General features: G+C 40.9%; 1 non-coding gene across 1 annotated transcript; it reads right to left on the minus strand.

Moving 5' to 3' along the window:
- Positions 1–19,880: 19,880 nt before the first annotated feature.
- LOC130963872 (small nucleolar RNA R71) lies at positions 19,881–19,987 on the minus strand. The gene has a single exon (XR_009079989.1). It is a non-coding gene; the product is annotated as a small nucleolar RNA R71 (small nucleolar RNA).
- Between the last annotated feature and the right edge of the window lie 3,293 nt (positions 19,988–23,280).

Here is a 23,280-nt window from a genome sequence, read left to right on the forward strand (position 1 = left end):
AAGGAGTCATCAAAAATAGAAGACACCTTTTTCCCTGGGTAGCATGGAAGGAAATCCAAGAAGCCATCTTTTTGGCCGTCCCCAGCTTAGTCAGCACGAAAGATAAAGAAAGAGACTGAGGAAAGGTTGGACACCCAACTCCTGGCACAGTAGCTGAAAAATCTTCATAAAAGCATAAGAGTTGGGATGAAGTTGAGAAGGGGCAAGGTTGCAGTTCCAAAAAAGGTCATTTTCAAACTGAGTAAAGGGAAGGGTAATACCTAACTTGGTAAAAAATCAATCATATGCATAAAAGAAGGGACGATTTGCCTGACTTAAGGGAGGAAAAATGAACCTCTCCCCAGGGTCAAGCGACACCAGCTCGTAGTTCTTCTCATCTTCCCTATTCACACAGACCCTATGATACCTCCTAAACTTCTCACAGTACTCCCGATCTGCCACAATAACACATCCTAACACAATAGAATCTAACCAGTCAGCCATACCAGGAGAAACTTTTGTGGACATTTCGACAATATTTCTACGAGAAGATATAAAAACTACACCTACAGCAAGAAAATGAAAGAGGCATCACTAGCAAGCAACCCGGCCAGAAATAAGGAGATGAAAAAATACCCAACAATCAAACAACATAACAAGCAAAGGGCACCCCAAGGTTCACAAAAAGCAAGGATCACCACTGAAACTCAAAGGCACCATTTGGAGGCAATACAGACACAGAAAAGAAGAAACGCAAGGAATCAAAGAAAATCAAAACCCTAGCCCTTTCAACAAACAAGAAAATCGCAAAAGATCAAAATAAAAAAGCCTCAACCTTTTTCAAAACAAACAAAAATGAAAGAAAAATAAAAACTTTAAAGGAAAAAATAGAAGCATGCAGCAGAAACAAAACACTAAGCAGAAGAATCGTGACTAGGAAAAAGAATGCAAAGTGCACGAACCAGAATACCAACCTGCAATAAGAAGAAGCAGTAGCGAAAAATGCACAGCAAATCACGGACGATTCACAAGCACCTCAGAAAAGAAGAAATCTTGGGGCAAAATCGAAGGAATAAGACAAAGAGGCTTTCTCCAGAAAAGCAAATGGAAGCAAAGAAACTGAAGAAGGAAAAAACCCACTTTGATTTCAAATAAAATACAAAAGAGGGAAACAAAACGGCAACAGAATAAAAGCTCAATTAAAAGGATTTAAAAGTGCACGCAGATATTCAAGAAAACGGCCACACTCGAAAATGATGCAGCATTTAAAAGCAAAAACGCTTTGCGTTTCGAAAGCATTGAAAACACAAAATCTACCCAAAAAGAGAGCAGCCCGGGCACGACCAGATAAGAAAATGCTTGAAACATGACTTCCCCAAAATGGTCTAAGCTCAGAAATGAGCACAACCTCGTGGAAAGGTCGAAGCTCAAGCAGGGACAGTGTTCATATACTGGTCTGAGCTATAAGGGCCGGATTGGCCGAAGACAATTAGACCGATCTCTTGAAAGGTTGACATAATACCGACCTCTTCACAAAGAGCTCAAAAGATCGCCATAGAGGCCCAAGGAGGCCAAAACGAAGAGCCACCGCCTACTAAGATACGGTTGGCCAAAGATATGATCTCACCTATAAAAGATAAGATAAGATAACAGACTAAGGAAGATCATCAAACACCACTATAAATACATTGAGCACCCAGGTATAACTCATACTCCAATTCTACAAAAAACATGCCTAAAGCTGATACTAACTTAAGCATCGGAGTCTCTTGCAGGTACCACCACCCCCCGGTGATCAAGGACCAACAGCACCTCCCACTCCAATAAGTCGTGTGCGGCAGCTTTGACCAGAACCAAAGATCTCGCCCAAGATCGACCTTCCTGTTTCAGGTAACCCTTGGAACAATTTCTAAATCAAACTCTTGCAATAGCAATATCCAACAGATTAACCTTGGTTTTGACTCTTTATTAGCTATCAAGTATTTCAAAGCCGCATGGTCTGAATATACTACCACTTTGGTTCCAAGTAAATAAGTCTGGAATTTATCCAAGGCAAAAACAATTGCTAAAAGTTCCTTTCCAGTGGTAGTATAGTTAGACTGGGAACCATCTAAAGTCTTAGAAGCATAAGCTATGATATAGGGATCCTTACCTTCGCGCTGAACCAGTGTTGCTCCTACCACATAGTTAGATGCGTCGCACATTATCTTGAACGGCCTACTCCAATCAGGCCCTCTCACAATAGGAGCTTGGGTTAAGGCAATCTTCATCTTGTCAAATGCTTCCATGCAATCTTCACTCAAGTCAAACTGTACATCTTTCTGCAGCAAACGGGAAAAAGGTAGTGCAACCTTACTGAAGTCCTTGATGAACCACCGGTAGAAACCTGCATGACCAAGAAAAGAACAGACTGACAGGCGATTAAGCATTTTATCGATGAAAGGTAGTGGATAGTGATCCTTGTGAGTAGCCAAGTTCAAGCGCCTGTAGTCGATGCACACTCTCCATGAATTCTGCAACCTTGTGGTCATGAGTTCCCCATTCTCATTCTTGACTATGGTGACGCCGGACTTCTTGGGAACCACTTGCACCGGACTAACCCACTCACTATCTGAGATTGGATAGATAATGTCGGCTTCAAGCAGTCGGGTCACTTCTTTCTTCACAACTTCTAGAATTGTGGGGTTCAACCTCCTTTGAGGTTGACGGATAGGCTTGGCTCCCTCCTCTAAAAAAATGCAATGCTCACAAACTTAAGGTCTTATACTAACTATGTCCGCTAAACTCCACCCAATAGCTTTTTTATTCCTTCGCAGTACATTAAGCAATCGCTCCTTTTGTTGAGAAACAAGCTCCTTTGCAATGATCACCGGGAGCTTTTGATTGTCTTCAAGATAAGCATACTTGAGGTGGGATGGAAGCGGCTTCAATTCCATGTTTAGCTCAAGACTTGGCAGTTGATTATCCGATAGCACTGGAGGTGGTAAGGTGTCTTCATCATATTCCGAAGATTTCCCCACACTTGCACCTTGAACCATGTTCTTCTCATCAACTATACCATGGTGGACTTCGGCCACAATATCATCAATCATATGACACCGGAAGATAGAATGGTCCTCCGGTAGATGCTTCATAACCTCATCAAGATTGAAACTCGCTGCTCTTCCATCAATGTCAAAAGAGTAGGTACCCAAGAAAGCATCCAATTTAAACCAAGAGGTCTTCAAGAACAGCCTCCCAAGCAAGATAGATGATGGTCTTTCAGAGTCATTAAGGGGCATTTCAAGAATATAGAAATCAATTAGAAAAATCAACCCCTTAATGCTCACTAAGACATCTTCCGCAATGCCAACCACTGAGATTATGCTTTTATCTGCCAAAACAAAACAGGCTGCCGACCCTTTCAACGGTGGAAGCTTCAATGCATCATAAACAGATAACGGCATAATGCTAACACAAGCACCTAAGTCACATATGCAATCAACAAATTGTATACCACCTATTGTGCAAGTAACCAAACAAGGACCGGGATCGCCACATTTCTTCGGTATAACACCTATTAAAGCAGAAATTGAGCTACCCAAAGTAATAGTTTGTAAATCATGAATCTTCTCCTTATTCATACATAAATCCTTTAGAAACTTAGCATACTTAGGAACCTGACGAATAGCATCAAAAGGGAAATAGTTACCTCAACCTTTTTTAAGATATCCACCATCTTGGGATCTAGCTCAATTTGCTTTTTAGTCCTCCTAGCTAGGTGTGGAAAATGAGTTGGAATAGCCTCTTTTAAAACAGTTTCTTCCTTAGAAGCTCCACCCTTCGGTTGGGCAAATTCTTCTTTAACCGTCTTTTGTACCTCATTCTCATCTTCAACATCTTCTACCTCAACAACATCTTCATCTCGAGTGGCTTCTCTTGAGCTTGGCTCCTCAAGGCTCCTCTCTTGCAATGTAGTGTCGGACCTCAAGGTGATGTCATTGATTTCACCCTTGAGGTTAGGTAAAGGTTGAGAGGGAAGTGCACTAGAGCTTGAAGGTTGAGTATTGGAGGTAGAGGGTGGTTTCATATAGGATATAAAAGCTTGGAAAGTAGAGGTGAGACCTATGAGGCTAGAGGTAAGTGTAGTTTGAAGCTCTTTTTGCCCTTGAAGAATAGAACGGAGTGTTTCATCTTGGTTGGAGGAAGAAGGATGATAGGTAATTTGGGAGACTTATGGTTGGTTGAGTTGAGGTGCTTGAGCTTGCCTTTGGTAAGGTGGTTGATACGTTTGACCTTGGTTTTGTTGTTGGTAGAGAGGATTTTGTTGATACCGGTTTTGTTGGTAATTATTGTTCCACCTTTAGTTTCCACCATTGTCTCTTCCTCCTTGATTATAGTTGTCTCTTCATCCTTGGCTAGAATTATCTTGCCAACCTTGGTTGTAGTTAGCACCTTGATTGTAGTTACCACCTTGTTGATAGTACCATTGATTCAGATGGTTGTAATAAGTATTGGCAGCCGCCAAGGTGTTGTCCTCTTGGAGTTGTGGGCATTCATCGGTATAGTGAGAATAGCAAGCACAAATCCCACATACTCTTTGAGGGACTAATTGTTGACATTATTGCTGTGGAGAAGGTGGAGGTTGTTGTTGATTGAGTTGGAGTTGCTTGAGAATATTGGTCATCTCTCCCAAAGTCTTGGTGAGGGCGGACTCGATACTAGAGGAAACTTCTGCAATATCCTTAGGATGATTATTCCTGTGCCTTGCATGTTGAGTAGCCTCGGCTAAATCGGTGATAAGTTGCCACGCTTCCACCGCCGTCTTGTACTTTGTCAAAGAGTCAGTACTCGAAGCATCCAAAAGGATCTTATCTTGACGCTTCATGCCTTGGGAAAAGTAACTAATAAGCACCAACTCGTCAATCATGTGATGGAGGGGCACGAATCAAGGAGCTTCCTAAAACATTCTGAATACTCATAGAGAGTCTCTGATACACCTTGAATGACGCAAGAGATTTCCTTCTTCAATCTATCAGTGACCTCTGATGGAAAGAACTTGTCCAAAAATTCCCTTCTAAGCAAATTCCAATTAGTGAAAACATTCTCGGGTTGAGTGTAGAACCATTGCTTTGCCATTCCCTCAAGAGAAAATGGGAAGGCATATAACTAAATGGCAACCTCATCCGCACCATACCACCTAGCAGTTAAACAAGTAGTTTAAAATTCTCTATGATGCTTGATGCACCACTATTTCATGGTACATCTTGTGCTTAATTGAGTGGATTTTATCCACTATTCTCACACTTATTCATGTAAATTGCATGTTTTACATTTTCCTTCCTGATTTTGTGCTATGATTGAAAACATGCTTCTTTGGTCTTAATTTTGCTATGTTTAATCTTCTCTTATTACCATTCGATGCCTTGATATGTGTGTTAAGTGTTTTCAGAGATCACATGGCAGGAATGGCTTAGAGGATGGAAAGGAAGCATGCAAAAGTGGAAGGAATACAAGAAGCTGAAGGAACTGCAAAGCTATCAACCCTGACCTTTCCGCACTCAAATGGTCATAACTTGAGCTAAAAAGGTCCAAATGAGGCGGTTTCAGTTGCGTTAAAAAGCTAATATCCGGGGCTTCAAAATGATATATAATTTGCCATAGCGGCCATGCATCTAAGCAACGCGCACGTGCACCTGACGCGCACGCGTACATTGGCGAAAAGTCCATCGATGCGCACACACGCATGAGCCACGTGCTGTACGTATCAGCGATTTCTGGGCTTTTTTTGACCCAGTTTTCAGCTCAGAAAACACATATTAGAGGCTACAGAGTGGGGGAATCCATTCATTCATTCATACACTTTTCATTCACATAATTTTAGGTTTTAGATGTAGTTTTTAGAGAGAGAAGCTCTCTCCTCTCTCTAGGATTTAGGATTTCTAGTTTTATGCTTTTAAGTTGAATATTACAAAGAGTTACTACCTCCGTGAAGTTTTTATAAATCTAGTTTGTTTTCTATTTCCTTACTCTTTTACTTCCTATTTGATTCCATTATTTCTTGATTATTTTCAATTGAGTTTAATTACCATGTCTTCTTTCTACTCCCTTCACATGAATGTGAATTTGGCATCCATGTCAATGGAGTAGGCTCCCAACTTGACTTTGGAGTTGATTAATATTTGAGACCCTTGAGTTGGAATACTCAAGAGTTAATTGGTAATTGGAAGTTGTTGGCCAGCTTTCTAGTTACTAACACTAACCCTTCCCAAGGAAAATGATTATTTTCTTGTGAATAGAAGTTGGCTTTCAACTTGACTTTCCTTTATTCAATGAAGGATAACCAAGTGGAACAATAACCTATTACTAATTAATCTTGGGAAATCCAACAAGGATAGAACTTTAGATTAATCTTCTCCTAGTCAAGGCTTTTTATTTATTTTAATTACATAAAACCTCTTGTTAATTTTCATTGCTTCAATTTATAATCATTTATGTGCCCATTGCCCAAACTCCAAATTTTCCAAAAAACTCATAACCAATAATAAATACACCTCCCTGCAATTCCTTGAGAGATGACCCGAGGTTTAAATACTTCGGTTATTATTTATTAGGGGTTTGTTACTCGTGACAAACAATCTTTTGTACGAAAGGATTCTTGTTGGTTTAGAAACTATACTTTCAACGTGATTACATTTGTGAAATTCTAGACCACGCAAGAATCCGTCCGTCAAAATGGCGCCATTGCCGGGGAATTACAAACGTGTGCCTTATTATTGGTTATTGTAAATATTTGTTTTTGCTTATTTATTTGTTTTTTATTTTTAATTTTTATTAACTACTATGAATTCTCACCCCCTCTGGCTTTAAGTTTGGTTCCAATGTTCTTGTAAGGAATGGAAGCTATAATGAGAACAGGCATCAAGGTTGGAAGAATCAAAAATGGGAGGAGCCACAAGGATTTGATCAACCCTCTTGGCAACAACCCCCTCCAATGCGCTATAACCAACCTCCACCGAATTGCTATGGTCAAGAGCCATTCCAGGGTGCGTACCAAGATGATGGATATGGTGGACCCCCTTGTAGTTACCAACAAGCCCCAACATATGCTTATAAACCACCCCCAAAACATAACTCTGAACCACCATACTCACAAACCCCTTTTCACCATTCACCTTTATATGACCCTAACCCTTATCCACCATACCAATCACCATATGAACCATACATAGAACCACCACCACAATATACACCATCTACATATCCTTATCAAGAGGAACCACCTCCGTGTTATGAGCCCTTTCTCCCAACAAATAAACCCTCCTATCCCCCCCCAAACCTCCATGGAGAACACACTTACCTCTCTCATTGGTCTCACCTCTAAACTCCAAAATCTTATATCCCATATGGACGAATCCTCTACCTCGAATACCCAACCCTCAAGCTCTAGTGCACTTCTTTTTCAACCACATAATGATCTCTCCATCCCATCACCACCCTCCATGGAAGAGCACCCACACCCATCAATCCAAGAGCAACATGATCCCAATGATGTTATTAACATGGAACAAGAGAAAAATGATCGTCTTAGGAATGCAATGGATCGGTTGCACGCGGCCTTATTTCCAAAGGAGCAAGAGAAGGCCCAAAATGTGGAGGTAGGAGAGACCCTTGAAGATGAAGGGGTAGCTAAAAAAAGTTGTCATGGAAAGGAAATCATTAAGGAGAAGTATAATTTTATACTAAAATAACTGGACGAAGCGGTAAGTATTGAAGAGGAAGAAGTGGTTGAAGACCTGGGAGATGCAGAACCTCCATGGGAAAGTCCAGTCATAGAGCTTCCTTCCAAGATGCTTGAAATTGATGTTGAGGAGGGTGTACAACCTCCAAGACATATCATGGCTGAAGACCTAGAGGAGGTCGATCAAGGGATGGATTCAATCATTGATGAATCTTTATCTACAATTGAATCCTCTCCCATTGGACTTGACATAGAGATTAAAGAAGAAGAAGCACAACCTCCTATGCCATTGGTGAGCAATGAAGAAGTGATTAAATTGGAAGAAAGCTACCAAGAGGAAGAGGTTGATATTGAAGAAGCTTGCAAAGAGGTGGAAGTTGTCAAAGAAGAGTACAAGGGAGTGGAGCTTGCAAGATCATTAGAAACACCTCTCCCAAGGCTATTACCGCCCAACACAACATTCAAGTGGGTAAAATTCTTATCATTGACCTTTACTTTTCCACTTGAATATGGACTACTAGAGACGGATGGTCAACTTAGAGCTTTCTATGGCTTTAAGAGTAAGAGGGAGATGGGTGGAAAGAGTTGTCAAGCAAGGTTCAATATGGTTGTATGCTCCAAGTTGAAATGCAAAGGTTGGTGTAGGGCTCAATTGAATGGGTCTAGGATGTTGTTTGGCCGCTTCAGTGAGAATTCTAATTGCTTGCCACCCGGTTGGAACTATGATAATCAACAAGAAGACGGGTGCAAAAGCAAGGTTTGGGACCCCCAGAATTCATTCTAGTAATCAATACTCTTGGGGCCTTGTCACCTACTTTAGATTGCTTGACGGCTGTATGCGCCTAGTTTGGGATCCCAGAGGTTATTAGAATTGCAAACATTGGTGGGGATTCAAGTATCAGTACAAGCACAAGCCACCATGACAAGGAGCTCTCCGAATGTCCACCTTAAGGTCCTTAACTAAAAGTTCTAGGTGGGAGACAACCCACCATGGTATGATCTTTCATTTTTATTCTTCTTAGTTTTATTTTATTTTATTTTTATTAGTGTTCATTCATAATTTCTACATATTCATCTACATTCTACATTAAAAACAAAAAAGACAAAAGCGCCACCCCACACGTAAGCGTACTGCACGCTAGCGCGTCCAATGCGATTTGGGCGATCCACATAGCAGCGTGCATGGGGCGCACGCATCCCCTGAAAATTGGCGTAAGAGTATGCCTTGGCCGAATGTTGTGCCAGCTTGGCGCTGGTATTGTGCTGGACGCACAACCTGCCCCACGCGTACGCGTCCCTGACGCATATGCGTCACCTTGCCCATCTGGTCACCCACGCATGCGCGTACATGTCGCGCATGCGTCGCACCTGGCGCGCGCGCATGAGCCACGTGCTGTACGTATCAAAAATCTCCCCCAATAATTTTGGGGCTATTTTTGACCCAGTTTTCGGCCTAGAAAATACAGATTAAAGGCTACAGAGTGGGGGAATCCATTTTTTCATTCATACACTTTTCATTCACATAATTTTAGGTTTTATATGTAGTTTTTAGAGAAAGAGGCTCTCTCCTCTCTCTAAGATTTAGAATTCCTAGTTTTATGCTTTTGAGTTGAATATTACAAAGAGTTACTACCTCCGTGAAGTTTTTATGAATCTAGTTTGTTTTCAATTTCCTTACTCTTTTACTTCCTATTTGATTCCATTATTTCTTGATTATTTTCAATTGAGTTTAATTGCCATATCTTCTTTCTACTTGATGGAGATGCAGAAGCTGGTGAATTAAAAATTTATTAAAATAGTTACGTTACAAGTATAGTTCTTAACTCACCGAGAATCTGTCTATCAATTTAGAAATGTGTCACAGAAAGTTTAAATTAAAATTACTGGGAGTTTAAGTCCCAGGTCGTCTCCCAACGAGTTGCAGAAAAGTGTGCTGTTTTATTAATCAGATATTCCGAAAAGAGTTGAGCTAAGTAAATTGGGATTTAATTTGAGGAAATTTAAATAATAAAAATAAAAGGCCTTGACTGGGAATTGATTGGTTAGAATCTCTATCATTGATGGTGTGATTGTAAGATTAATTTATAATTAATAGTTGTTCTGTTTGGTTATCCCTTACTAGGTAAGAGAAAGTCAAACAAGTGGAAATGCCAGATCTGTTCACAAGTTGCAACCCACTTAGTTTAAAGGGATTGGCGTCGGTGACAGGATAGCAATCCAACATTTAACCCAATTACAAATTTTTCTTTCAATCCTTCCAACTCAAGAGTTCATTTTAATCAACTCCCCATCAAGTAATGAAACTACTCACACATTGTAATTAAAGAATCCATGGCACATGAAAAGGAATTAAAAGAAGACATGATTATTGGAATGGAAATTAACTTGGAAGGAAATAATCCTTGCATTAATTAATCATAAAAATATCTGAATGACAAAATTGAACATAACAAAGGACATGGAAGAATAAAACCAAGTGAAGAGAACAAACTGCAATGATGAAGTCTTGATGAGGAAATAACTCTTCTCAATATTCCAATGCTAAGATCAATTGAAAATTAGAATTCTAAAAACTAGAGAGAAAAACCTAAGAGAGTGAAAAACTAGCTCTAAAACTACTCAATGCATTGTCTCTTGTTTCTGCATATTCTCTGACTCTAGTCTGCTGTTCCGGGCCGAAAACTGGGCCAAAGTCGCTGGTTTCAGATTCTGCAGTTTATGCAGATCGCGCATGTCACGCGATCGCGTTGTCCATGCGGATGCGTCGCTGGCGCTTTTCCTCTTCACGCGTTCGTGTCGTCCACGCTACCGCGTTGCTTGTGCTTTTCAATCCGCGCGGCCGCGCAAGCCATGCGGCCGCGTCACTGCGATTTGCGCTCCTTCGCGCGGTCGCGTGAGCCATGCGACCGCGTCACTTTTCGCTGGTTATCTCCTCAAATTCTTGTGTTCCTTCCATTTTTGCTAGCTTCCTCTCCAATCTCTGTCTCATTCATGCCCTATGAAGCCTGAAACACTCGACACACAGATTACGGCATCGAATGGAATAAAGGAGAATTGAAATTAAATAATTAAAGTCTCTAGGAAGCAATTTTCAAACATGTAATAAAATCAGGAAGGAAATCTAAATGCATGCTAAATTGATGAATAAGTGGGTAAGGATCACGACAAAACCACACAATTAAACACAATATAAACTATAAATTAGTGGTTTATCAACCTCCCCACACTTAAACATTAGCATGTCCTCATGCTAAATTGAAGGAGACAAGGAAATAAGTATGAACATGCAGAAACTCATGAAATGCAATGCAATCCTACATATATAAATAAATGCAACTATATGATTATTATCCACTTGATCAAAAGTAAATAAGCCCTTCAAAACAATTACAAATCAAATTCCACTAATTCTATCATCATGTAATAAAACTGATAAAAGTGCAAGAAGATAGCTTATGAAGGCCGAAAACATGAAAATTCAAGCATTGAACCCTCACTGATAAAGTATGTATGCTCTAATCTCTAGTGTATAGGGTAATCACTCTAATCACTTTATTCTATTCTATAAAAGAAAGAAAAATCTAACTAAAATATCCTAATTATTGGTGTCAGAGAAGAGAATTTACCACCGGAAGTCAGGTACTGACTGACCTCCCCACACTTAAGGCTTTGCACCGTCCTCGGTGCCGTCTGTCAGGAACAGCGGTGGGCTGGTAGCAGTATCTCCACAGTCGGGATCATCATGGCTCCCGGTGCTGGTAAAAGAAGTGGAGTCTGGGGTGTCTGAGTCTCTGTAGCGTCCCTTGAGTAGCTCCTTGAGGTGTTTGAATCGGCGCTCGTTACGGCGCTCTCTCATCTTTGCTTTCTGTTCATGCCGATCCAACTTTTCAAGTATCTGCTGAAGCAATTTCTCAGTGGTAGATGCTTGTGGTGTTGAAGAAGGAATATCTTCAACCGGCTCATGAGGCTGGCTTGTAGTGGCTGCTGAAAGTCTGAGGTATTTCCCGTTAGGGACATATTGATCATCCCGTGGAAGCATGGCTTTGGTGTCCCCAGCTCTGCAGGAGACTCCGGCTGCTGAGACAAGAGTTGAGACCAAGGCGGGGAAAGGTAAGTTGCCCGCAATTTGTACATGCTCCATAGCATGCCGGATGTGTCTTGAAAGATCCAGAGGTTAGTCTGTAAGGATGCACCATAGTAGAACAGCCATGTCTGCAGTGAAGGAGGACTCATGAGTGCTCGGGAAGACGTAATGGGACATGATCTGTGCCCATGCGCAAGCCTCCAAAGTAAGTGTGAAAGCCAATATTCCCTTAGGGCGGTTACGGTGGTATCCGTAGATCCAACGGCTGCCAGGTAAAGCAATGACTCTGAGAACGGAGTCCCAGTCAAATTGGTATTGCTGGCGCTGAAGGGTGGCTTCTTGAAAAGTGTCCATTCCTGCTGGAATAGGGGGAAGACTCAGAACTTGCTGAATGGCCTCTTCTGTAATGGGGACTTGCTTCTGCCAGACATAAACAGACTGCAGGGTTGGTATGTAGAAGTTGGAGTAGAACTCAACTACCCAAGAAAGATTGACCTGCCTTGGCTGTCTCCGCAGAAAACCCCATTGTCTTCGCTCAATTTATGGCTCAACAAAGGTGGCAATATTGGGCGGGAGGATGAGAAGGTATTCGTTGTTATAGTTCCTTTCTGCTAGGATAGGGAACATCTGCTCACAGTAGCGATTGGGAAATCACGCAGTATCCTTTGCTGGAAAGGCTTTCTCTTTGTCATCAACCTTTATTATCCTCTTAATTCTTTTTGTTGAGGGCTTGACTGCGGTTGAAGAAGGCTCTGCCACTAATGCTCTTTTAGTTCCTCTTCTTGCTGGTGGTTTGGAAGTAGCTTTCTCTTTTCCTTTCTTGGTGGCCATCCTGAAAGAAGGGAAGAGAAAGGAAATTGAATTCAAAGAGATAGAGCAAGGAAGAGGGTATTGTAAGTGATAGTCAATGCATAATAAAGATAAATGGCATGAACACATGGTCCGGATTACATGTGAAAAGCTCATCAAAGGAAATATAGCAAGTGCATGGAGGACAATGGAATGCAAGAGGTTATTGGCATGCAGGCAAGGGCATGAGTAGCATATATCAAACATTCAATGTCCAAGTTAGGTTACCATTTGTAACAAACCAACTATCATGTTTCTATTGACAATTAAATTGAATTAATAAAATATGAAAGGGAATTTGTGAAAAGCAAGCATTGCAGAGTAGAGTAAAGTAATGTAGAAAAGTGTATGGTGCTATATGGGCTTTTTCACAAACACATGGCATGCATGGTAAACAAGATATAAAAAGTGTGAAATTGAACGTGCATGCAATCCCTTAAATAAGAGAAAAATAATTGTCAAACAATTTGCAATAATCCACGAGCATATAATGAGGAATGATGACTCAAAAGGTTTCTAACACCATGTAAAAGGAAAAAGAAGAAGAAAGAAAAATAAAGATTTGAAAAGAAAAAGAAAAGAAAAAGAAAATAATAATATATATAAATAATATAATAAGAATGATAGAAAAAGGAAAAAGGAAGAAGAAGGTAAAACCTTGTTAATGGTGGTGAGAGAGAAAGAGAGTGAAAGGTGAGGTAGAAGGGGAAAGGGAGAAAGAAGGAAGAAGGGGGGAAAAGAAAAAGTAGGGTTTGGAGGAGAAAAAGATAAGATAATGTGGCTTACTGGGTTGAGCTGTGCGGCGCATACGACGCGGCCGCGGACGGCACGCGTTTGCGTAGATGCGCTCCAGGAAGGGGGATACGATCGCGTCGGTCATGCGGTCGCGTGACCTACGTTGTGCTGCTGGCGCGAGTGCAGCCTCACTCCAGCACAACTCTCTGTTCAATATAATTCGATTGCTAAATTAAGGTGATGCGATTGCGTGGGTCAAGCGATCACGTGACTGTGCATCAGAAAGTATGTGACGCGGCCGCGTCGGCGATGCGGTCGCGTGACAAGGATTATGCTTCCAGCACCAATCCAGCACCACTCTCGCACAATATAGCATTGTGCACCCTTTTACGTCGAAAATGCAGGGCACGTGGCCGCGTGGAGCACGCGGTCACGTGGGAGGCCACGATTTCCAAGCGACGCGGTCGCGTCAGCGACTGATGATTGGATTTTTGATGGTATAGAATTTCACAAATGAATTCTCGTTGCAAGTATAGTTTCTAAACCAATCAATAATCCTTTCATACAAAAAGTTGTTTGTCACTAGTACAAACCCCTAAAATTTATAAACCGAAGTATTCAAACCTCGGGTCGTTCTCCCTAGGAATTACAATAAAGTGTCTTGTTATTGGTTGTGAGTTATGTTGGGGTTTTGATAAGAAGCATGAAAGATAAATGACAAGAAAGTAAACTAAGGCCTAAAAAGATCTTGGCAAGGGTTGGTGGTCAAGGATCTCCATCCTAATCACTAACCACAATATGAGAATTGGCAAGGATTAATCTCATTAAATCATCCTCTAACTAGTAGTAAAGGAAAGTCAAATGAGCTATATCAATCCTAGTCCATAAGTCCTAACTCTCCACTAATTCAATTAGTGAGAACTAGAGTCAATGGATCCCAATCATCAATTACTTGGACATTAGTAACTCAAGAGGTCCTAAGTTACCTTTCCAAGCCAAGAGTATAAAATTCTACTCTAAAATCCAACCAAGCATTTCATCAAACACTTGGAAGGAATAAAAGGAAAGCATAGTAAAATTGCAAGAAAAGTAAATCTACACTACTCAATTGCAAGGAATTAAACAACAACAAATCAAATGAACACAATTATTATGAATTACCTCTAATTAAATTGAAAGAGAATAGGAGGAACAAAAGTAGATCCACAACAAAGCATAAGAACAACATAAATGAAATTACAACAAAAGAATAGAGGAAGATGAATGTAACAACAAAGAATTGAAAGGTAGAAGTAGAAGAAAGCAAAGATTAAAACCTAGATCTAAGAACTAATCCTAATCCTAATCCTAGAGAGAAGTGAGAGCTTCTCTCTCTAGAAACTACTTCTAGAACTAAACTATGACTAATGGTAACTAACTTCTAAAGTATGAAAAGTATGTTGATTCCCCTTCAATCCTTGGCTTAAATAGCATCAAAAATGAGTTGGATTGGGCCCACAAGGCTTCTAAAATCGCTGGCCACGATTTGCTTTAAGTGAACCAGGTGGCAGCAACGGCACGTGCGCGTACTATGCGGGTGCGCGCCACCATACGTGTAGCAACTATGGCAAATCTTATATCGTTTCGAAGCCCCGGATGTTAGCTTTCTAACCCAACTGAAACCACATCATTTGGACCTTTGTAGCTCAAGTTATGGTCGTTTAAGTGCGAAGAGGTCAGCTTGACAGCTTTCCGGTTCTTTCATTTCTTCATGAGTTCTCTAACTTTTCATGCTTCTTTCTTCATTCCCTTGATCCAATATTTGCCTCCTAAACCTTAAATCACTTAACAAACATATCAAGGCATCTAATGGAATCAAGGAGAATTAGATTTAGCTATTTTAAGTCCTAAAAAGCATGTTTTCACTCTTAAGCACAATTAAAGGAGAAGTTATAAAACCATGCTATTTCAATGGATAAATGTGGGTAAAAGGTCATAAAATCCCTTAAATCAAGCACAAGATAAACCCTACAAATGGGGTTTATCAGCGACGCGGCCACGTGGAGTAAATTGTGCCTTTGGAACGATTCCAACGCTGCTCCTGCGTAACTTTCTGTTCATTTTATTTTTCTTCACTCCCCCTGCCACGCAGACGCGTCGTTTGTGCGATCGCATCGCGCGGCGAAAAATATTTTATTTTATTTTTTTATTTTTTATTTCTTATTTTTTTATTTTTTTTTTAAGAAAGATAAAGACATGTAATTGAAAGAACACGAAAGCATTAATAAAGAGAAGAGCTATTTAAAGAAGGAAAACTAAAAGTGAAGAAAAGAACGATCATACCGCGGTGGGTTGTCTCCCACCAAGCACTTTGCTTTAACGTCCATAAGTTGGACGCTCCACTAGCTCAATCTGTTGCTATGTAGGGATCTTCCAGGCTGAAGATCTCAAGCTCCTTGCTCTTCTGCACCTTCTCACCATGGTATAGCTTCAGGCGGTGTCTGTTAACCTTAATAAGTTCAGAACTGGAAGGATGGCTTAGGTGATAAACTCCGTACGGTTCAGCCTTCTCTATTCTGTATGGACCTTCCCATTTTGATCTCAACTTACCGGGTGATGAGCGGATAATTTGTATGCTTTTTGGCATTGTTTTTAGTATGTTTTTAGTATGATCTAGTTAGTTTTTATTATATTTTTATTAGTTTTTAGTTAAAATTCACTTTTCTGGACTTTACTATGAGTTTGTGTGTTTTTCTGTGATTTCAGGTATTTTCTGGCTGAAATTGAGGGATCTGAGCAAAAATCTTATCCAGAGACTCAAAAGGACTGCAGATGCTGTTGGATTCTGACCTCCCTGCACTCGAAGTGGATTTTCTGGAGCTACAGAAGCCCAATTGGCGCGCTCTCAACGGCGTTGGAAAGTAGACATGCTGGGCTTTCCAGCAATATATAATAGTCCATACTTTGCCCAAGATTTTATGGCCCAAACCGGCGTTCAAAGTCACCTCAAGAAATTCCAGCGTTAAACGCCGGAACTGGCACCTAATTGGGAGTTAAACGCCCAAACTGGCACCAAAGCTGGCGTTTAACTCCAAGAAGAGTCTCTACACGAAAATGCTTCATTGCTCAGCCCAAGCACACACCAAGTGGGCCCGGAAGTGGATTTTTATGTCATTTACTCATTTCTGTACACCTTAGGCTACTAGTTTTCTATAAGTAGGACCTTTTACTATTGTATAAAAAATCTTCGGATCTTTGGAACCTTTTTCTAGAGATCTTTTGATCACTTTGGGAGGCTGGCCATTCGGCCATGCCTAGACCTTGTTCTTATGTATTTTCAACGGTGGAGTTTCTACACACCATAGATTAAGGTGTGGAGCTCTGCTGTACCTCGAGTATTAATGCAACTACTATTGTTCTTCTATTCAATTCCGCTTGTTCTTTGTCCAAGATATCACTTGTTCTTCAACTTGATGAAGGTGATGATTGACGCCCATCACCATTCTCACTCATGAACAAAGTGACTGACAACCACTCTTGTTCTACAAGCATCTGAGGCTTAGTGAATATCTCTTGGATTCCTGATTGCACGATGCATGGTTGATCGCCTGACAACCGAGTGCTCGCCTGACAAACGAGCCAGCCATTCCGTGAGATCAGAGTCTTCGTGGTATAGGCAAGAACTGATGGCGGCATTCAAGAGAATCCGGAAGGTCTAACCTTGTCTGTGGTATTCTGAGTAGGATTCAATGATTGAATGACTGTGACGTGCTTCAAACTCCTAGCAGGCTAGGGCGTTAGTGACAGACGCAAAAGTATCAATGGATATTATTCCAGCCTGAACGAGAACCGACAGATGATTAGCCTATGCTGTGACAGAGCATCAGGGACGTATTTTCACTGAGAGGATGGGAGGTAGCTGCTGACAACAGTGAAACCCTACACGAGCTTGCCATGGAAAGGAGTAAGAAGGATTGGATGAAGGCAGTAGGAAAGCAGAGAGACGGAAGGGAAGGCATCTTCATGCGCTTATCTGAAGTTCCTACCAATGAATCACATAAGTATCACTATCCTTATCTTTTATACTATTTTCGTTCATCACCATATCCATTTGAGTCTGCCTGACTAAGATTTACAAGATGACCATAGCTTGCTTCAATGCTAACAATCTCCGTGGGATCGACCCTTACTCACGTAAGGTATTACTTGGACGACCCAGTGCACTTGCTGGTTAGTTGTGTGAAGTTGTGTAATGCCATGGAATTGAACCACCAAGTTTTTGGAGTTCATGACCAGGGATTATGAGAGTTGTGAAAAGTATTGTTCACAATTTCGCGCACCAAGTTTTTGGCGCCGTTGCCGGGGATTGTTCAAGTTTTGAGCAAGCTTTTGGTAACAATGCCTGGGATTGTTCTAGTTTGGACAACTGACGGTTCATCTTGTTGCTTAGATTAGGTATTTTTCGAAATTCTTGAAGATGAATTCTAGAGTTTCATGATGATTTGTTGAAATCTGGCTGGCTGAGAAGCCATGTCTAATCTGATTGGACCGAGGTTTCAACCTATCACCACAAGAGCTTGTTGATTTTCATCAATTTTGCTTTTGGAGCAGTGATCTGCTAAGGCTTGGCTGACCTTTGGTCATGTCTAGTGTTTTGGACCGAAGCTTTCTTTGAAGGCTTGGCTGGCTGTGAAGCCATGTCTAATTCCTGGACCGGAGTCTTAGACTAGCATTGCACTGATTCCTGGAATTCTCATTAAGAATTTTGATATCTTTTCCCACTTAATTTTCGAAAAACACAAAAAAAAAATTATAAAATCATAAAATCCAAAAATATTTCTTGTTTGAGTCTAGAGTCTCATCTTAAGTTTGGTGTCAAATGCATGTTTTTGTTATATTTTTCGAATCCATGCATATATTTCTTTGTTTTGATCTTTGAATTCTTTTGGCTTGAGTGTTTATGTGTCTCATGTAGAGTCAGTAGTATACAAACTGCTAAGTTTGGTGTCCTGCATGCATTGTTATTTCATTCTTGTTGCATTTTGATTATTAAAAATCCAAGAATATTTTTAATTTGTGTCTTTTCAAGTCAATGATACAAAGAATTGAAGATTCAGAACATACTGCAGAGGAATTATACAAAAAAAGCTGAGCATTCAAAAATGCCCAGTGAAGAAGACAGACTGGCGTTTTAACGCCAGCCAGGGTACCTGGTTGGGCGTTTAACGCCCAAAGAGGTAGCATTTTGGGCGTTAAACGCCAGAATGTATACCATTCTGGGCGTTTAACGCCAGGATGGTGCTAGGGGGAAGATTTTGTTTTCAAAATCAAATTTTTTTTCAAGTTTTCAAAGTTTTTCAAAATCAAATCATTTTCAAATCATATCTTTTCAATCAAATGTTTTCAAAATCAATTTCTTTCCTTTTTCAAGGATACTTACTAACAATTAATGATTTGATTGAACATTTTTTGCCTTTTCTGTTGAGGAAGGTTTTATGTTTGAATCATATCTTTTCTTGTTAGGCAAGTCATTAATTTTTAAAATCATATCTTTTAAAATTGTTTTCAAATCATATCTTTTAAAATTGTTTTCAAATCATATTTTCTCAATCACATTTTTTTAAACCAATCATATCTTCTTAATCACTTTTTCAAAATAGTTTTCAATCAAATCTTTTTAACTTCTAATTTCAAAATCTTTTTCAAAAATCACTTGATTTCTTTCCCACTCTTATTTTCGAAAATCAATTAGTGTTTTTCAAAAATTTTTCAAAATCTTTTACTTAATTTTCGAAAATTACTTCCCTTCTTCTCACATCCTTCCGTTTATGGACTAACACTATCCCTTAATGCAAAATTCGAACTCCATCTTCTTTGATAAGTTCGAATTTTCTACTTCTGTCTTCTATTTCTCTTCTTCCTCTGACACCTCAAGGAATCTCTATACTGTGACATAGAGGATTCCATATTCTCTTGTCCTCTTCTCTTTCATATGAGCAGGAGCAGAGACAAAGGCATTCTTGTTGAAGCTGATCCCGAACCTGAAAGGACCTTGAAGAGAAAGCTAAAGAGAAGCTAAAGCACAACTCTCTGTTGAGGACCTGACCGAATTCTTCAAGGAAGAAGAACCCATGGCAGCCGAAAACAACAACAATGCCAACAATGCAAGGAAGGTGCTGGGTGACTTTACTGCACCTACTCCTGATTTCTATGGGAGAAGCATCTCTATCCCTGCCATTGGAGCAAACAACTTTGAGCTTAAGCCTCAATTAGTTTCTCTAATGCAATAGAATTGCAAGTTCCATGGACTTCCAATGGAAGATCCTCATCAGTTCTTAGCTGAATTCTTGCAAATCTGTGACACAGTCAAGACTAATGGGGTTACCCCCTGAAGTCTACAGACTGATGCTATTCCCTTTGCTGTAAGAGACAGAGCTAGAATATGGTTGGATTCTCAACCTAAGAAAGCCTGGACTCTTGGGAAAAGTAGTCAATGCCTTCTTGGCAAAGTTCTTTCCACCTCAAAGATGGAGTAAGCTTAGAGTAGAAGTCCAAACCTTCAGACAGAAGGATGGAGAATCCCTCTATGAAGCTTGGGAAAGATACAAACAATTAATCAGAAGATGTCCTCAGACATGCTTTCTGAATGGAGCATCATAAGGTATTTTCTATGATGGTCTCTCTAAACTATCCAAGATGTCTTTGGATAGCTCTGCTGGAGGATCTCTTCATTTGAAGAAGACGCCTGCAGAGGCTCAAGAGCTGATTGAAATGGTTGCAAATAACCAATCATGTACACTTCTGAAAGGAATCCTGTGAACAATGGGACTAGTCAGAAGAAAGGAGTTCTTGAGATTGACACTCTGAATGCCATATTGGTTCAGAACAAGATATTGACTCAACAAGTCAATTTGATTTCTCAAAGTCTGTCTGGAATGCAAAATGCACCTGGCAGTACTAAGGAAGCTTCATCTGAGGAAGAAGCTTATGATCCTGAGAATCCTTCAATGGAAGAGGTGAATTACCTAGGGGAACCCTATGGAAACACCTACAATTCTTCATGGAGAATCACCCAAATCTCTCATGGAAGAATCAAGAGACCTCAACAAGGTTTCAACAACAACAATGGTGGAAGAAACAGGTTTAGCATGGCAAGCCTTTCCATCATCTTCTCAGCAACAGACAGAGAGTTCTAAGCAGAATACCTCTGACTTAGCAACAATGGTCTCTGATCTAATCAAAACCACTCAAAGTTTCATGAATGAAACAAGATCCTCCATCAGAAATTTGGAAGGACAAGTGGGACAGCTGAGCAAGAAAATTACTAAACTCCCTCCTAGTACTCTCCCAAGTAATACAGAAGAAAATCCAAAAGGAAAGTGCAAAGCCATAACCATGGCCGAATATGGAGAGGAAAGAGAGGAGGTGGACGCCACTGAGGAAGACCCCAATGGGCGTGCACCAATCTCCTCTGAGTTCCTCAATGAGGAACAATGGGAATCTGAGGCTCAAATGAGACATAGAGATTCCATTGGACTTACTTCTGCCATTCATGAGCTCTGATGAGTATTCTTCCTCTGAAGAGGATGAGTATGTCACTGAAGAGCAAGTTGCTAAATACCTTGGAGCAATCATGAAGCTAAATGACAAGTTATTTGGAAATGAGACTTGGGAGGATGAACCACCTTTGCTCACCAAAGAACTGGATGACTTGTCTAGGCAGAAACTGCCTCAAAAGAGGCAGGATCCTGGGAAGTTTTCTATACCTTGTACCATAGGCACCATGACCTTCAAGAAGGCCTTGTGTGACTTAGGGTCAAGTGTAAACCTCATGCCCCTCTCTGTAATAGAGAAATTAGGGATCTTTGAGGTGCAAGCTGCAAGACTCTCATTAGAGATGGCAGACAATTCAAGAAAACAAGCTCATGGACTTGTAGAGAATGTTTTGGTGAAGATTGAAGACCATTACATCCCTACTGACTTCATAGTCCTAGAGACTGGGAAGTGCATGGATGAATCCATCATCCTTGGCAGACCCTTCCTAGCCACAACAAAGGCTGTGATTGATGTTGATAGAGGAGAGTTAATCATTCAAGTGAATGAAGAATCCTTTGTGTTTAAGACTCAAGGATATCCCTCTGTCACCATGGAGATGAAGCTTGAAGAGCTTCTCTCAAAACAGAGCCAAGCAGAGCCCCCACAGTCAAACTCTAAGTTTGGTGTTGGGAGGCCACAACCAGACTCTAAGTTTGGTGTTGAACCCCCATTCAAACTCTAAGTTTGGTGTTGGGAGGTTCCAACACGGTTCTGAGTATTTCTGAGGCTCCATGAGAGTCCTCTGTCAAGCTAATGACATTAAAGAAGCGCTTGTTGGGAGGCAACCCAATGTTTTATAGTTAACTATTTTCTTTTGTTATTTTATCTTTTTGTAGGTTGATGATCATAAGAAGTCACAAAAATAATGAAAAAAGCAAAAACAGAATGAAAAACAGGAAGAAAAACAGCACACCTGGAGGAGAAGAAGCTGGCGTTCAAACGCCAGTAATGCTAGCTGTTGGGCGTTTAACGCCCAGTCTGGCACCATTCTGGGCGTTTTAACGCCAGAAAGGGGCACCAGACTGGCGTTAAACGCCAGTAAAGGGCAACAACCTGGCGTTAAACGCCAGAATGGGCACCAGCCGGCGTTTAACGCCAGAAATGGCTCAAAACGTGAATTTTGATGCCATTTGGTGCAGGGATGACTTTTCCTTGACACCACGGATCTGTGGACCCCACAGGACCCCACCACCACCCTCTCTCTTCTTCCCCATTAACCAATCACCTCAATACCTCTTCCCCAAAAACCCTTCACCTATCAAATCCCATCTTTCTCTCACCACTCACAATCCATCCTTCATAAATCCCCACCAACCTCACCCTTCAAATTCAAAACACTTTCCCTCCAAACCCACCCATACATGGCCGAACTCCTTCTTCCCTCTCTATAATACCCTTCTCCCTTCTTCATTTTACACAACCTAAACCTCCGAGTCATGGGAGATGGATAGATTCCTCTCAAGGGTGCATCAAGACCACTTCTATGAAGTTGTGGCCTTGAAGAAGGTGATCCCCAAGGTCCCCTTTTCACTCAAAAAGGGTGAATATCCGGAGATCCGCCATGAGATCCGAAGAAGAGGTTGGGAAGAACTTACCAACCCCATTCAACAAGTCGGAATCTTGATGGTTCAAGAGTTCTATGCCAATGCATGGATCACAAAGAACCATGACCAAAGTGTGAACCCGGATCCAAAGAATTATCTCACTATGGTTCGGGGGAAATACTTGGATTTTAGTCCGAAGAGTGTGAGGGTGGCGTTCAACTTGCCTATGATGCAAGGAGATGAACATCCTTACACAAGAAGGGTCAACTTTGATCAAAGGTTGGACCAAGTCCTCACAGTTATATGTGAAGAGGGCGCACAATGGAAGAGAGATTCAAGAGGCAAGCCGGTCCAATTGAGAAGGCATGACCTCAAGCCCATGGCTAGAGGATGGTTAGAGTTCATTCAACGCTCAATCATTCCCACTAGCAACCGGTCCGAAGTTACTCTAGACCGGGCCATCATGATTCATAGCATCATGATTGGAGAAGAAGTGGAAGTTCATGAGGTTATAGCCCAAGAACTCTATAAAGTGGCGGACAAGTCTTCCACCTTAGCAAGGCTAGCCTTTCCTCATCTCATTTGTCACCTCTGTTATTCAGTTGGAGTTGACATAGAAGGAGATACCCCCATTGATGAGGACAAGCCCATCACCAAGAAAAGGATGGAGCACACAAGAGACCCCTCTCATCAAGAGATCCCTGAGATGCCTCAAGGGATGCACTTTCCTCCACAAAATTATTGGGAGCAACTAAACACCTCCCTAGGAGAACTAAGTTCCAACATGGGACAAC

Source organism: Arachis stenosperma, chromosome 2, assembly GCF_014773155.1.
Source record: "Arachis stenosperma cultivar V10309 chromosome 2, arast.V10309.gnm1.PFL2, whole genome shotgun sequence".
Taxonomy (NCBI): Eukaryota; Viridiplantae; Streptophyta; class Magnoliopsida; order Fabales; family Fabaceae; genus Arachis; species Arachis stenosperma.